At 34.1% G+C, this 15,077-nt stretch overlaps 1 protein-coding gene across 14 annotated transcripts in view; it reads left to right on the plus strand.

The window, feature by feature from the left end:
- Nucleotides 1-15,077, plus strand: part of LOC106869227 (dorsal-ventral patterning tolloid-like protein 1) — a 1,100,309-nt gene that overhangs the window by 285,126 nt on the left and 800,106 nt on the right. The window lies entirely within an intron of this gene.

Consider the following 15,077-nt stretch of genomic DNA (forward strand, 5'->3'; position numbering starts at 1 on the left):
TATATATATATATATATATATATATATATATATATGTACGTGTGTGTGTACGTGTGTATACAGTAAAAACCCATGTTATTTACACATTTTTTATTCAGAAAAATAGAAATAAACTTTAGGGGTGCCTAAATTACATAAGTAGATCATTTCCAGAATTCTTTTAGAAATTTGTTTTGTTGTTGGAAAAAGACATAGAAAACATGACCATTTGCCAAAATAAGTTTTTACAGAAAAAATAATTTTAAATATAATGAAATTGACTTTTATTTATGCTGGATGGTATAATGCTCACTCTTTCTGCATAAATTTAGTAAAACCATTAATGTTTATTAGTAATTAAACTTAATTTGCAACACCTGTGCGTATTTATCAGCTTTGTTTTTGTTCACAATTCTTATCAACAACTTTTCCTATGATCATGATTTAAGAAGACATACAGCAGTATGCTAAAGATCGGACACAATCTCTTGTGGGCAAGAAATGTAAAATAAAGTTTATTATAAACAACACAAGCAATTTGTAATTTAATAGCTTTTAATGTGATACCTGTTAAATAGAAATTATTTTTATTTAAAATGAAAATTTAATAAAGTCTAATCATAAGTAAGTGAAATTATGCTAAATACAACTAAATTGAGAACCTTTTCTTCCTAGCCATATCGGCAATTTTGGAACCTTTTGGGTGCGAATTTTACATGAGTAGAAACTTTTTTAAACAATTTTTATCCTGAAAATCACCTGCATAAATTACACAGGTGCACAAATTACATGGGTTTTTACGGTGTGTGTGTGTGTGTGTGTGTGTATACAGGCATATACCCACACATATAGTTAAGTGAGTTTCAGATAAAAGAAAATTGTGGAATGCTGTGTAAAGCTTGTCCACAGTTATTGGCTAGCTGCTGTCATCATACAGTGGAAATGTACATGCTACTGGATGTACTTGAGGAATTCCATAGTGTCCATAGAATTTATATAGATAGATGAAAGACAGAAAATAGAATCATCACACAACAATTCACCTATGAACACTTTCAAGAATGCCCTGAAACAATTGTAGTGGTTTTGAATAAAGAATCTTGTTAATTCTACTTTCTGTCTTTGATCTATGTATATTTCTAAGATTTATTAAAGATATCAGGGTACTTGGTAAGGAACTTTTGGCTATTACATGTGACATATTGAGTTAGTAGTTTCTTAGAAGTGCATTGTAAAACCCCATTTATAGCTCAAGGTTTCTAATGTGCTATTTCTTTGAGAAACAGAATGAAATTGTTTGATTTTCATATCTCTCTGAATGGACATTAGCAATATAGGAAGAAGTGTAAGTGCTTCAACATGTTCTCAGTTTCCCAAGAATTTAGTTCAAATTATATGCTGCGAATAACACTATTTCACTATATTATGGACACTTGACTACCCTAAAATCTTCATGCATGCAATACTATCAGAAATATATTGACAATTGGAAGGTGTTGATGATTGGAAGTTGATGGCCTTCAGTAGAGTTAAATGGACAAAGGAAATAAAGAAACTGTAGACAGAAACCACTTTACAAATAGACAAGCAACAACCTTGAATTCATCAAATAATATTTAAGAGGAAACCAAGTACCATTCTTTGATATGTGACATGGCAATGAATGTATATCTAGTCCAACATGTAATAATGAAATGTTCTATAAAGTTTGACGATGTAATGTATTTGCACAGAATTTATGCCTCTAGTGTGATTGCACAGAATTCCTGCTTCTAATATTAATTGTGTGAGAGCTCTTTGAAGAAAGAGGGAGAGAGGGAGAGAAAAAAAGGGGAATGAGATAGGGGAAGAAAAGAGAAAGGCGATGAAGGAAGTGAATTAACAGTCACAACATTAACTTTCAGTTGATCTGACTTGGTTTTACAAGGTTTTGCATATTAGCAATGCCATGCTGAGTGCATTGAAACAAGGAATGTTTCTGCCCATATTAATAAGGTAAACTTGAATATTTCTTTATTAAAGGAATATCATATTCTAAAACAACAATATATATCATGTAGAGGTAAAGTGGCAGTGTATATCTATGTGTGTGTGTGTGTGGTAGTTATCAGCACTACCAATCCTTAGTTTGTGAGTTCAGATTTACTGCAGGCAATATATTAGAATTGTGGGGTAAATATCACTTCCTACTTCATACTCAAAATTGGTTTGCTGTGGGAAAACATCTCAGAGTTTTACCTGCCATAAACTAGTGTCCAATACTGAGGATGTTTTATTTCCCCTTAACTTTCCATGCTATGAACCAGAGCTATGAATTGCTCCAGGGGTCCTGCTTGGATGTCTGGTTTTAATGCCGTCAGTCATTAGACAATGGTTAATCAGATGTTATCAAGCGCAGGGTTTGTAGTATCTAACACAATAATTCTAAGAAAAATCACTCCAGCAGTACAATAGCAGCCAGCAAGAATGCTGGATGCATTTGAGTCTTTTTCAACGATGTGTTCTTGCAGCAGGTCACACACATGGATGAGAATTTGCTGCTACTTGGGTGGTTTTCATCACCCTCCAATATTTATTGTTTTTGACACTGCAGGTCTACAAGAGATGCTATCTTAGTACAGATACTGCAGTGACTTGCCTATCAACAGTGTATTTACATTAAGTATGATATACACACGGTTATTTTTATTTAATACTGCTCAACTGCACACACCTGATTTTTTTTATTCAGCCAGACAGTGATTCACAAAATCAGCAAATAATATTTTCACTATTTTCTATATCTGGGTTACAATTCTTATTCAAGCTTGTAGCTCACTGCAAGTATACACCAATGAAAAGTCTCAAATGCATCTGGCATTCTTACAGCTTCAGCCAGAGAGAATGCCAGATATCTCCAATATTTATTGTGTTTTTAATACAGCATATCCTAAACAGATGTTACCCCAGGACAAATACTGGAGTAACTGGTCTATATACAGTGATTATACATAACTGGATATTTATGTACCTGTGTATGTGTGAGTTGGGGTGTGTTGCATAACAAAGCTATGAAGAAACCTCCATGCATTTAAATGATCTTCAAGAAATATCAAACCATATCCCATACCATATCCCATACCATACTTAATACCACATTAACCCTTTAGTTTTCAGATTATTCTGTAAAATGTAATGCTTAGTTATTCACATCTATTTGAATTAGTCATGCACTATTTTGTAACTTTGAGATTTCAATGACATGATTGTTTATTTCTTGAATAATACTATAAGGTAAGTGTGAGAAGCCAGATCTGGCCTGTTCAAACATAAAATTGGTTGAATATATCAGGCAGATATGGTTGGTTAAATAAAGAAGGATACATTAGACAATGTATGTTTTAATATACAAAGCGATGGTACAGTTTCTGTAGGCATACCTTTAGTCATAAATCTTTTTGATTGGGATTGATGTAGAGAAAAATAACAACAGTCAGTGGCAAGCTTGTATATTTCTTAAGTGGTTAATCTAGTTTGAAGTTCTGAGCTCCAAATATTTCATAACCCTGAGACCACTGTGTTGTGCTTTCTCTAGGATCAGTTCATGACAGATAACATAGTCTTTGGCATTGCCATAATGAAACCAACATGCTTTATATGAGTATATTAATTAAGATTATATACTTAGTTTATAAATAGTGCAGAGAGCTTGAAATAGAATGAAAGAGTGAACATTAGCAAAATAATCTCAAGAGCGTGGCCGTTTTCGTGCGGGTGACACGTAAAAGCACCTACTACACTCTCTGAGTGGTTGGCGTTAGGAAGGGCATCCAGCTGTAGAAACTCTGCCAAATTAGATTGGAGCCTGGTGTTGCCATCCGGTTTCACCAGTCCTCAGTCAAATCGTCCAACCCATGCTAGCATGGAAGGCGGACGTTAAACGATGATGATGACGATGATGATGATATACTGCCTTGGATTAGATGTTTAATACAAAGGATGAATCAATGAGTGATCTGACATTGAACTCGATGTTTTCATTAATAAAGAGGATATTTTTGCCATTTATGTTTTATCACTTTTTTTTTAATGTTGGGATAGTATCGAGAGTAATGTTTAAGGATATTAGTCACCATTCAGTATATTTCTATAGAACTCCCTTATGAAGCAAATTTCAGCTTTACTCTTCCTTTTGATATTACAGATGAAATAACAACAACAACAACTGTCCCCCCCCCCAAAAAAAAAGAAGTTCATCAGGAAAATATATACAATAAAGGAATTCTAACAAAAATTTGGCATTCTGCCTATAGCCCTTTCAGTCTTTGAACAATTACATTACTTCAATCAATAATGGAACAGGTGAAAGCCAAATAAGGAATGAATTCAGAGATATATAATAGACACAAAATTATCATTATCATCATTATTATTATTATTATTATTATTATTATTATTATTATTATATATATATGTATGTATGTATGTATGTATGTATGTATGTATGTATATATGTATATATACTTAGACACACACACACATATATATATATATATATATATATATATATATATATATATATACACATACATACACACCCACACTCATATATTATATTATATTATATTTCTTTTTTTCAAATATTTCCAAATTCTTTGATTAGTGTCTGAATCATTAAAATGTGGTACTAATGACTCTGAGTCAAAGGTCAAGAGTTCAAATAGTGCCAGAAACAAAAAAAAAAAAAATGGTTACAGTCTTTCAAAAGAAATATTCAGTAGTCTACAATAAATGGTCTTTATTAAAAAATTCTCTGACAGTTTCATTATAGTTTATTTTTCATGGTTTGGTAAGATATTCAGGGCAGCACATACACCAAATTAGGTGTATTTTAGAACATTTTGATTTCACTTTAGTGTTTAATTTTTAAGTACTTTTCTTTCTCTTTTATCTTGCTGTTTGTTCTCATGTAAAGTTAGGAACTTCTAAAGATTTGAAACATTCGAGAATTACTGAAATCAAGCACTTTTCTTGAGATTTGTTTTGAACTAAATCACTCAACTGTAAAATACAAGAGGTGCTAAGTGAAATAAATGTTTGAAAAGGAGAAAAAAAAATCCAAGTAATGCAAGTAGGGAATTAGGCAACGTATGTAAGATTGCCGACTTCTACCAAATTGCCAGCCTTGTGCCAAAATTTGAAGCCAATATATTAGGGAAAGTTCCCCTTTTTAGATAGATGAAAGTAATCAAAGTCTTTGTACAAATGCATTGTTATCAACAGGCCCTTCTAATATGTTGTGAGCTACTAATATTCTACAAAAGAAGAAGAAATTAATTCATCATAACAGGGCATATAGCATTTCTCTTAGAGACTATCAACCTGAACACATGTTTGATTCAGCAATTTGCGACTTAAACTTTTGTTGGCTCATTACAGGAACCTAGCTCCCTAGGATGAGATGGCCATATGGAGAGCTGTGGGAAATCTAAGATGGCTGCTAGAACTTGGGCTGCAATTGGTCAAGGTGGGTCACATGGTGTTGCCGGCATTACAGCAACACCGAAAGCCTCTCAATTTCTCTTATATAAAGAGTGAAGCTGTCAAAAGCCAATAGGATTTAGGACATGCAAGCTAAATATCTGTCAGGTTTATCATGTCACAGGTGTTTAGTGTACCCAAGTTAGCTTTTAATGGCCTAGGGTGGAAACAAACATTATGTAAAAGTTAAATTTTATTAATCTTAATCCATACTTTACATTTGGTAAATTAGTTTGAAGTGCTCATTTGAAAGCCTCGTATTGCTGTAGCTTTTAATAGGATGGACAGTGTCAGACAGATTTGCCTATAAAGAATTGTAAGAAGATGAAAGTGTCCAGTGGCGCCACAAAGATGCAGTAGTTTGTGGTACACTTGCACTCTTTACCATGCAACTCTTGTGCTAAATATTGAACTTATGACCTTTGTGAATGTTTGAGAAAGTGAACAGACAATATTACAAATAAATACTTACAGCCTTATAACTATATAACCATGGAGTCATACTTCAGATTGGAAAGCCAGGTTCTGTCTGACCAGGAACAGTTAATCAATAAAGGGAATGGGATAAAAAGGTAGTATTTTAACGAGGGGGTTTGTTTCCATAGAGAAAGAAAGTGAATGAAAGAGAGCAGGAGAGATAGAGAGAAAGAGAAAGAAAGAAGGCAAAGAGTGAAAGGGAGACTTGCTTGTTGCCAATATGTGACGTCTTATTTGAATAACACCATTCTGAGCTTCTCCTCTGTATTAAGTTAATTACAACAATAATCATATTAAGTCATTGATTTGAGAAATTATGTGCATTGTGGAACAATGTAGAGACTTTATCAGTCGAGAGATTTGGCACAAGAACCAGACAGTTACTTCGGCAAATAGAAATGGAAACATTCTTCATTCAGATGTAAGGAAAAGTTATAACATACACACACACACAAAAAAAAAAAAAAAAAAAAAAAAAAAAAAAATGAATCTTATATTAATCAATAGATTCTTACTAATTTTAAAATGAGATACTTTCTATTTTAAAAATGCCATTTCACACAATCTATACTGCATTTATTAAATTTCACATATATAATTACTATTATTTTTACATTCTTATGCATACACTTGCATTCACACACATACGCAAGCCCATGCACACACACATTCACATGCATGAACAAACACACAAACACACTCGCACCCACATTCACACATACATGCACACACACACATGCACTCTCAGCAGTGAATTGACAGTATCATTAGAATGTCTGACAAAACACTTGTCATATTCAGTTATACTCCTCTATGTTCTTAGTTCAAATCTAGCCATGGTCAACTATGACTTTCATTGTTCCTGAGCCCATAAAATAAAGTACCAGTCAAATACTGGGGTTGATTCGTCTAATACAGCTTAAATGAGAGTGAAATTATAACAACAAGCAAGAAAACAGACACACACACACACACACACGCACACGCTTACATCAATATAGAGAGAGTTTTGTACCAAATGCTACAAAGTTTATGATTCAAGAGCTTCAATATTTTTGTTGGGGAAATTTGAAGCATAAAGCAGCAAATAGGGGACAAATCTCATCTTGGTCCTAATGCTTTTGTCTTGAAGAAAAAGTTGTGAAGCAGATTAGATTATACAATTACCTCCCTCATCTTTTTGTCATTTATACATATTTATAAATCTCTCAGTTGTTGTTATTGCAGCAATTTGTCATTCTAAAGACAGATATCATTATTGCCATTTAATGTCTGCTTTTCATGATGGCATGAGTAGGACGGTTTGACAGGATACCAGTGAACTACAGGGCTGCATCAAGCTGCATCAAGCTGCATCAAGCTCCAGCATGGTCTCTACAGCTGGATGTCCTTCCTAGTGCAAACCACTTTATAATGTGTACTGGGTATTCCAGGGCACCCCATGATTAAAACATACAAAAAGCAATATAGTCAAGGGCAGAATTCATTTGATCTCAGTTCTGTTTTATTTGACCTAACTCGGGATAAACAACAATAATATATGTGGTTATATTTTGTAGCATAACTGGTGGAACATGAAGGGGATCCTCCCTGGGAAATGCCTTTGAAGCAGGACAGTACATTTGGGTCTGCTATAAAGCTTGTGAAGGCTTAGGGTCCCTTGTGCAAGGGACAGCAAACTCGGGGGCTACTCCAGGTGGCACACAGTCTAGCTACACCACTAGCCTTATGGTAAGGAAATATATTATAGATGGAGTTGAAAGAAATGGTAGGGTGCTGATCCAAATTCCTTGCAGTATTCTACATAACTTCATGTTCTGAAATCAAACTCCCTTAGCATTCATTCTGCTAGAATATTGTTAATTTACTATGAGAGGATAAAAGGAAATACAGGGGGATCAGTTAATTATGATTTTATTCAACATATTCCCCTTTCAGATTCATACATTTATTGCAGCAGTCCTTCAGTCTTTCTAAGCCCTGTAAAAGAACTCGGAAGGTTGGGCCTCCAACCAGGCTTTTTGCAGTCGGGAATTTTCCAGCACCACCTCGCATATGAAGCAAATTGTCTTAGAGCTGTTGAAACAAAGTTGGTTGTCATGAATCTATTGAATTACTTTCTAAGTTTTTGATCATAAAAGTAGTACGGGTCTGATATAAAAGTGTCCAGTTTAGATGTGTTGAAGCTTTTGCATGTAAGATTTAGGGATAAATAGTGATATCATGTGTTTAGTAGTCTGTACCATTGTGTCCTTATTAGAAATATCAGTGAGAAGGTTTATATAATGAAGCAAAAATATAGTGATTCATAGTGAAACTGTAAATACTTCAAAGTTGACAGATGTAAATGGGTGTTCTCAACCAGTTCATTTAAACAATTATGTTTCTCCACATATGTGAATGTAGCAACATTTACATGTTTCATATCTTAGAACCTTCACATGTTTAACATCTCAACCCTAACAGGATGCTGCTCTGTACTACTCAACCCCTATTTGAAGACAGCCATGGTCAATGAACACCCATAAAAATCTTATTAAATATGAAGATTTTCAAGAAGATGTTTTTTGTTTTATTTCCAGTGATTTTCTTTCCTTTTTTTCCTTTCCATTTGAGAGATTGTCATAAAAATGGAGTGTTAAATTGTAATGGTTTTTAATGTTCAAAAGGCTTTCTCTTTGTAGTTTTAAATAAAGAAGAAGATAGTTGAAAATATTTTAGCTGTTGAAAGATTTCCAATAAAAAGGTTTTTAATAAAATTGGACGGTTTAGAGTGAATAGCAAAATTCTGTTTCATTTTCATTTCTTGATTTCAAACTTTTAAAGACAAAAAGAAATTTTGGTTAAAAGAAAAATTAATGTTGAGACAAGATAATTTATGAATGATTGGATGAATTAATGGCAAAACTATGGATGTTAGAGCAATGTGATAACATCAGAGTAGTCTGCTGTAAAAACATTACATCGCTGTAGTCTGAAAATAATATACAGCAGATATCTTACAAGAAGAGAAGATGGTTTAGTTATTAAGGTAGCAGATGACCAGCTGTGAGAGTCGTAATTCAGTCATCATCACTACATTGAATTTATAGCCAAAGTGCTCACTCATTTGTGGTTAAACTCATTTAACTTTAAGTAGGAACAGTAAATTATATTTTATTTATTTTGCTGACTTCCCTTGCTTACATTGGCACTATCGCTGGGAGGCTGTAGACCTTGGAGACCTGCTGTAGATGGTGGGTATAGATTGATTTGAGAGCTGAAAATTGTTATGAACTGAGCTGCGAATCGTTACAGACCTGGATTTTCCAAGGCTGCCGAGACACTGCCTGACACTGCCTGAAACGCACATCTTTTATTTGTCTGTCATTGGCCACCATCTTGAAGGAATTATTTGAATAAATCCTTACCGATATTTACCTTAAGTCTGGTATTTATTCTAGCAGTCATTTGTGTTGACAAACCTTAAAGTTCAAGGGACATGAACAAAGCAATACTAGTCATTGGGCGGTATTAAGGGACAAATGCAAACACAAATGTACACGCATACATACATTATGATGGTTGTATTCTCGTTAGATAAGCATGACCATTGCTGACAGGTTAAAGTGTTAAGTGTCAGCACAACACCATAATGACTCTCATTAGCAATCCCAAGAAGCTCAGAGATGAACAAAGAACAAGATATCTAGCTTGGTAGAGCTGCAGGTTTCAATACAAGTTAACCTTTTCCTAGAGGCATGCCTTGATAGAGACCAGGGGTTCCTCATTCCCAATGGGTTCACTGCAGCCTCATACACCATCTGTATTTTGTCTAAACTGTTGCAGCTCAACACTTACAAGAAAGACATGAGCAAAGGAGGAAACTCCAGGGAGAAGAAAGATTGAATGTAATGGCTAATTGCAAGGAAAGGAGGGTTGAACATACTAAGGGTAACAATAGGTTGAGAGTCAACTAGGTTAGTGGTGTCTGGGCACTGATGGTAAACGTTAAGATGAAATGCTGATATTAATTAGTGTAGTGAGGTGGAGAGCTGGCTGAATCATTAGCATGCTAGTCACATTGCTTAGAGCATTCCATCTGTCTTTACATTCTGAGTTCAAATTCCATTGAGGTTGACTTTGCTTTTAATCATTTCAGATGCTGATAATATAAGTGCCAATTAAACACTGGGGTCGATGTAATGGACATACTCCTCTACAAAAATTGTGGGTCTTGTGCCAAAATTTGAAACCAATATTATTTAGTGTTGTTGTTGTTGGTAGTGGTGGTGGTGGTGGTACTACTGCTGCTGCTGTTGCAGTTTGAATTGGTTCTACCAGGATTTTTGCCTTCCATTTAAAATTAATGTTTTCAACACTTTCAATATTCTTCTGTGCAATTGTAAGCACTGTTATTTTATTAATTTGCTCTTTGTTTTAAAAAATCTAATCTATTTTCATGTTTTAAAATAATTAGCAAGAAGGGGACATATTTGTTTACATTACTACTGATACCGCCACCATTGCTCCAGTGAGCATACTTCCTCATACTTTTCAGGCAGCCATCTTGCAAATTAAGCAACAATAACAACAAAAACAACAACAGCAATGGCTATGTTCCAAAAAATAGTTTAAAAAATCATCTCAGGACAAATGTTTCTTGCAGTCCAAACAATTCAAAAGACTTTTGTTAGAAAAACTGGAATAAAAAGAAGAAAAAACACAATACTTTCTTCCATAAAATAATTTGGTTTAAAATTAGTTTTTCATGAAGCTCTGACATTAGGCATCTGGTCTTTTCTCATGAATAAATGCTGCAATGAGTTAAGATATGAAGTGGTTGAGTATTTCCCATACATGTCTACCCTTTCTATAATTCTTGAGTTGAACCAGCATGGAGAAAGTGTGACATAGCTAGACTTAAGAATTAAAGATATAGTCCATCTGACAGGCTTCTGTATAGTTTCTTTCTACCCAAATTCATTCACAAAACTTAGGTCAACCCAAGACTAATGTAAATACACTCACCTAAGATGCCCTGCAATGAGATTGAACTTGGAACATTATGATTCCAAAGCAAACTTTTTAACACTAGGCCATGCCTGTGTTTATAATATTTATAGTGGAATGAGTGTTTAAGAGAGCTGGTGCAGTAAACCAAATGTGTTTAATTAATTTTAATTTGACCAATAATGATGAGAGCCAGTCATTATCTTAATGAGTCTGTCTGGTTAAGAAAGATAGAGGAGGCAAACCTGGAATTTAAATTGATTTTTAAAATGAATTAAATCTAGAATGGAATGGTGAGGGGAACGAATATAATCATTGGCAGTGCAATGACAACTCTTGGAATGCTTCTACCTTATTAGGTCTCATTAACAAAGCATGGGTTAAACATACTGTCAGATCTTAGAATAACTAATGGGATTAGGAAGATAAACACTGAGTACTTGGATAAGTATAATCGGGGAGGCAGGGAAATATTCAGGGATGCTCATGCAGGAAAACCTTATACTAAAGTAGTTGCTAACACATACGATGCCATGTGCCCCAAATTTCCAATTAAAATTAATTCATATTGATGGGAAACAATCAGTATTTTAATGAAGTAGCAAGTCTGTAGAATTGTTAGTAAGTTGAAAAAAATGCTTAGAAGTATTTCATCCAAATCATTACTTTCTGGGTTCAAATTCCATTGTGGTTATTTTTGCCTTTCCTCCTTTTGGAGTCATTAAAATAAGTACCAGTCGAATACTGGAATTGATGTAATTGACTTACTTTCCCTCTTAAAATTCCTGGCCTGATACCAAAATTTGGAACAACTGTTTTAATTACTGTTCAGGGTGAAGATGAGCAAGGGAGTCAATCTTGGATTTAAATTAGCAAATAATTAATTACATTATGCAGTGAAGTGTTAGACTGATGAATGGCTATGCATTGACAATACTAACATGCTTCAGCCTTATTAAACCTCAATATTTATGTCCACTGTTTATGGTCAATCACTACTGTGATTCTCTTGATCATCTCATCCAGTGCCAGTCCAGTATTGATTTTAAGATGTTCTTAAGATCCCTGTAATGATTGCCTGCTCAAAATTTACTTGAATTACCATGAAGATGGCACCATACATCTTAAAGTTAGCCAATTAATTTACTTATATATAGCAGGTGCTCTGAGTTAATGAGCAGACCTCCAAAGTGGTTGTTTGGCCAGCTAGAAATAGCAATTATACCGCTTAGATTGCATTCTGAAAATACAAGGACGGGTTTGATTAAGTGTTCTGACAAAGGTTATATCTGAAATAAATGAATGAATGAATTAATTAATTAAAATAGATATATGATACAGCCCTAAATGGAATGTGTTCATTCATAAGTTTGATAAAATAGAGCTGATCTGAAGCTAAGTAACAAAGATCCTGTATGTGGTTGCTCAGTCAGCTAGAAATAGAAACCAAATCATCCTTAAATTTTATATTATCTTCTTAGAAGAGAAGAACATATTGGAAGATCTAATGAGCTAATGTACTATAGAATGATCACAGATGTAATGCCTTTGATCTTAGGGTTGCCTGATCAGGCCTGACCTGGGGCTAAACAACAACTACAACAGTAAAAGCAGGAAATCTCAAGTGACCCTCACTTGAACAACTAACGGTATTTTCTCATTCATAAACATTATTACACACACATACACATATAAAATACATATCATACACATGCACACATGAAACATGAACACATATGCAAACATGCACAAGTGCACATACACACACACATACACACACACACACACACACACACATACACACACATATACATGCACTCACAATTAATAGAAACAAATAAGCAAACAAACTGAACAAACGCTCTGCCAAAGAAAATAAAAAATAAAGAGATAAATATTGCTGTAAAACATCTGGAAAAGACATTGTTTACAATTGTGGTTCTGTACAGAATAATGTAGATAAAGAACTGATGTATTGTACTGCTGAAGAATCCACTCAGCAGATATTACAACCCCACCTCTAATAGCATATGCGTGTGTGTGTGTGTGTGTGTGTGTGTGTGTATGCAGAGTAATATATTAATATGTATGTATGTGTGCGAGTACGTGTGTATGTATGAGTGTGTGTATGCATAAGTGAGAGCCTGAATGCATACATATATAGGTAAATGTATATATAAAAATGTATACACACACACACATATATATACACATATATAAATATACATATACATAAATGTATATATATACATATACACACAAGCATATATATATATATCTATATATATATATATATATATATATATATATATATAATATACGCATACATATATATATATATAAATATATATATAATGAAGAAATAAATAGTATAGTTATCCGCTTTATACAGTACAACTAATTACCACTCTAATAGAGCTTCAGGAATATAAAATTAAGAAATAAATATATATATACATACACATACATATAATATACGTATTTATACACACACACACACATACACACATGTGCATGCATGCATGCACACATATATATGCACAAATGCAGAAAGAAAGGGAGAGCAACAGCAGCTTATTACAAGACAATTAGAAGTACCATTCTTGTCCTCCTTTTTGCAGGACAAGCAGGGAAAATGTCTCTTCTGAGGGCCAAACCACTATACCTGGCGTTTCTATCATTGTTCTGTACAATGCTTTTCACAGAACAACATGCCCTCTATTTTGGAAGTCACTCAATAAACTAAATGGAAACAAATGGCTTGGAAGAACTGTGCCAGCCTTGCGTAGATATGCTTACTGCCCACAAGGAGAGAAGTAACAATGAGGGATATAGTGTATAGATATGGAAATGCCAATTAAAGCTCACTTTTCAGACCTCCACACATCCGTTTATTATACAGGGTGTCCACAAAGTCTGGGTACATGGAATAAATAAAATCATAACATAAACAATGAAATATAAGAAATAATAATTTCTTGAAGTATGTATTAATCCCCATGTGGGTACATGGAGTAAATAAAATCATAACATTAACAATCAAATATAAGAAATAATAATTTCTTGAAGTATGTGTTAATCTCATGTACCCAGACTGTAAATAAAATCATAACATAAACAATGAAATATAAGAAATAATTTCTTAAAGTATGTATTAATCCCCATGTACCCAGACATTGTAGACACCCTGTGGTTCTTCAGTTTGTAACAGAGGAGGCTGATTTCCACTGCAAACTTACATCTACTGATAATCTAGTTCTTATTTCTGAATCTGCTAAAGAATTATAAATTCCAGAAGAGAAAACAAAGTCTAGAATCAAGAGGTCTTAATGCAAACATAACTAAAACAAATTTTTATTAGCAGGAAATCAGACAAGATTCTATTACCATCAAAGAGTTTGGCTATTCACAATATGCAAAAAAGGAGTAGGTGGAAACTGTGCTGTGTAACAAATATAAACTATAGGTAAACACGAAATGTGGTGAGATCACACATTGGCTGACAGAGAAGCACTCTGTGTGTAGCAGATTGTAAAAGAGTAGTTAGCACTGAAAGCACCCATGAAATATATTTTCGCAAATACCTGGAAGGCTCCCTATAAGTTGTTGACAGCTTCTCTTACTTAGGTGGCCTAATTAGTGGTAGAGGTGGCTGTTCTGAAAGCATAGTAACTAGAGTGAGAAAGTAGTGATGGTGATGGTGGTGCTGGTGGTGGTGGTGAGATTTTCAGAGTTGTTAGTTCTGCTGGCAACACATGGATAGTGTTTCCTTGTCAAGGACAGATTCTAAGCCAAGGATGTGATGTTTATATGTGAAGTGTGATACCATATGACAGAAAAAACATAAGCTTTTGAATGTTGAGGATCTGTGAAAAGTGGAAAATAATGAGGCAAACATGGCCTGGTTCATTGGATACTCTTTACTCTTTTACTCATTTAATTGTTTCAGTCATTTGACTGTGGCCATGCTGGAGCACCGCCTTTAGTCGAGCAAATCGACCCCAGGACTTATTCTTTGTAAGCCTAGTACTTACTCTATCGGTCACTTTTGCTGAACCGCTAAGCTACGGTGACGCAAACACACACACACACACACACACACACACACA

This window comes from Octopus bimaculoides, chromosome 10 (genome assembly GCF_001194135.2).
Source record: "Octopus bimaculoides isolate UCB-OBI-ISO-001 chromosome 10, ASM119413v2, whole genome shotgun sequence".
Lineage (NCBI taxonomy): Eukaryota > Metazoa > Mollusca > Cephalopoda > Octopoda > Octopodidae > Octopus > Octopus bimaculoides.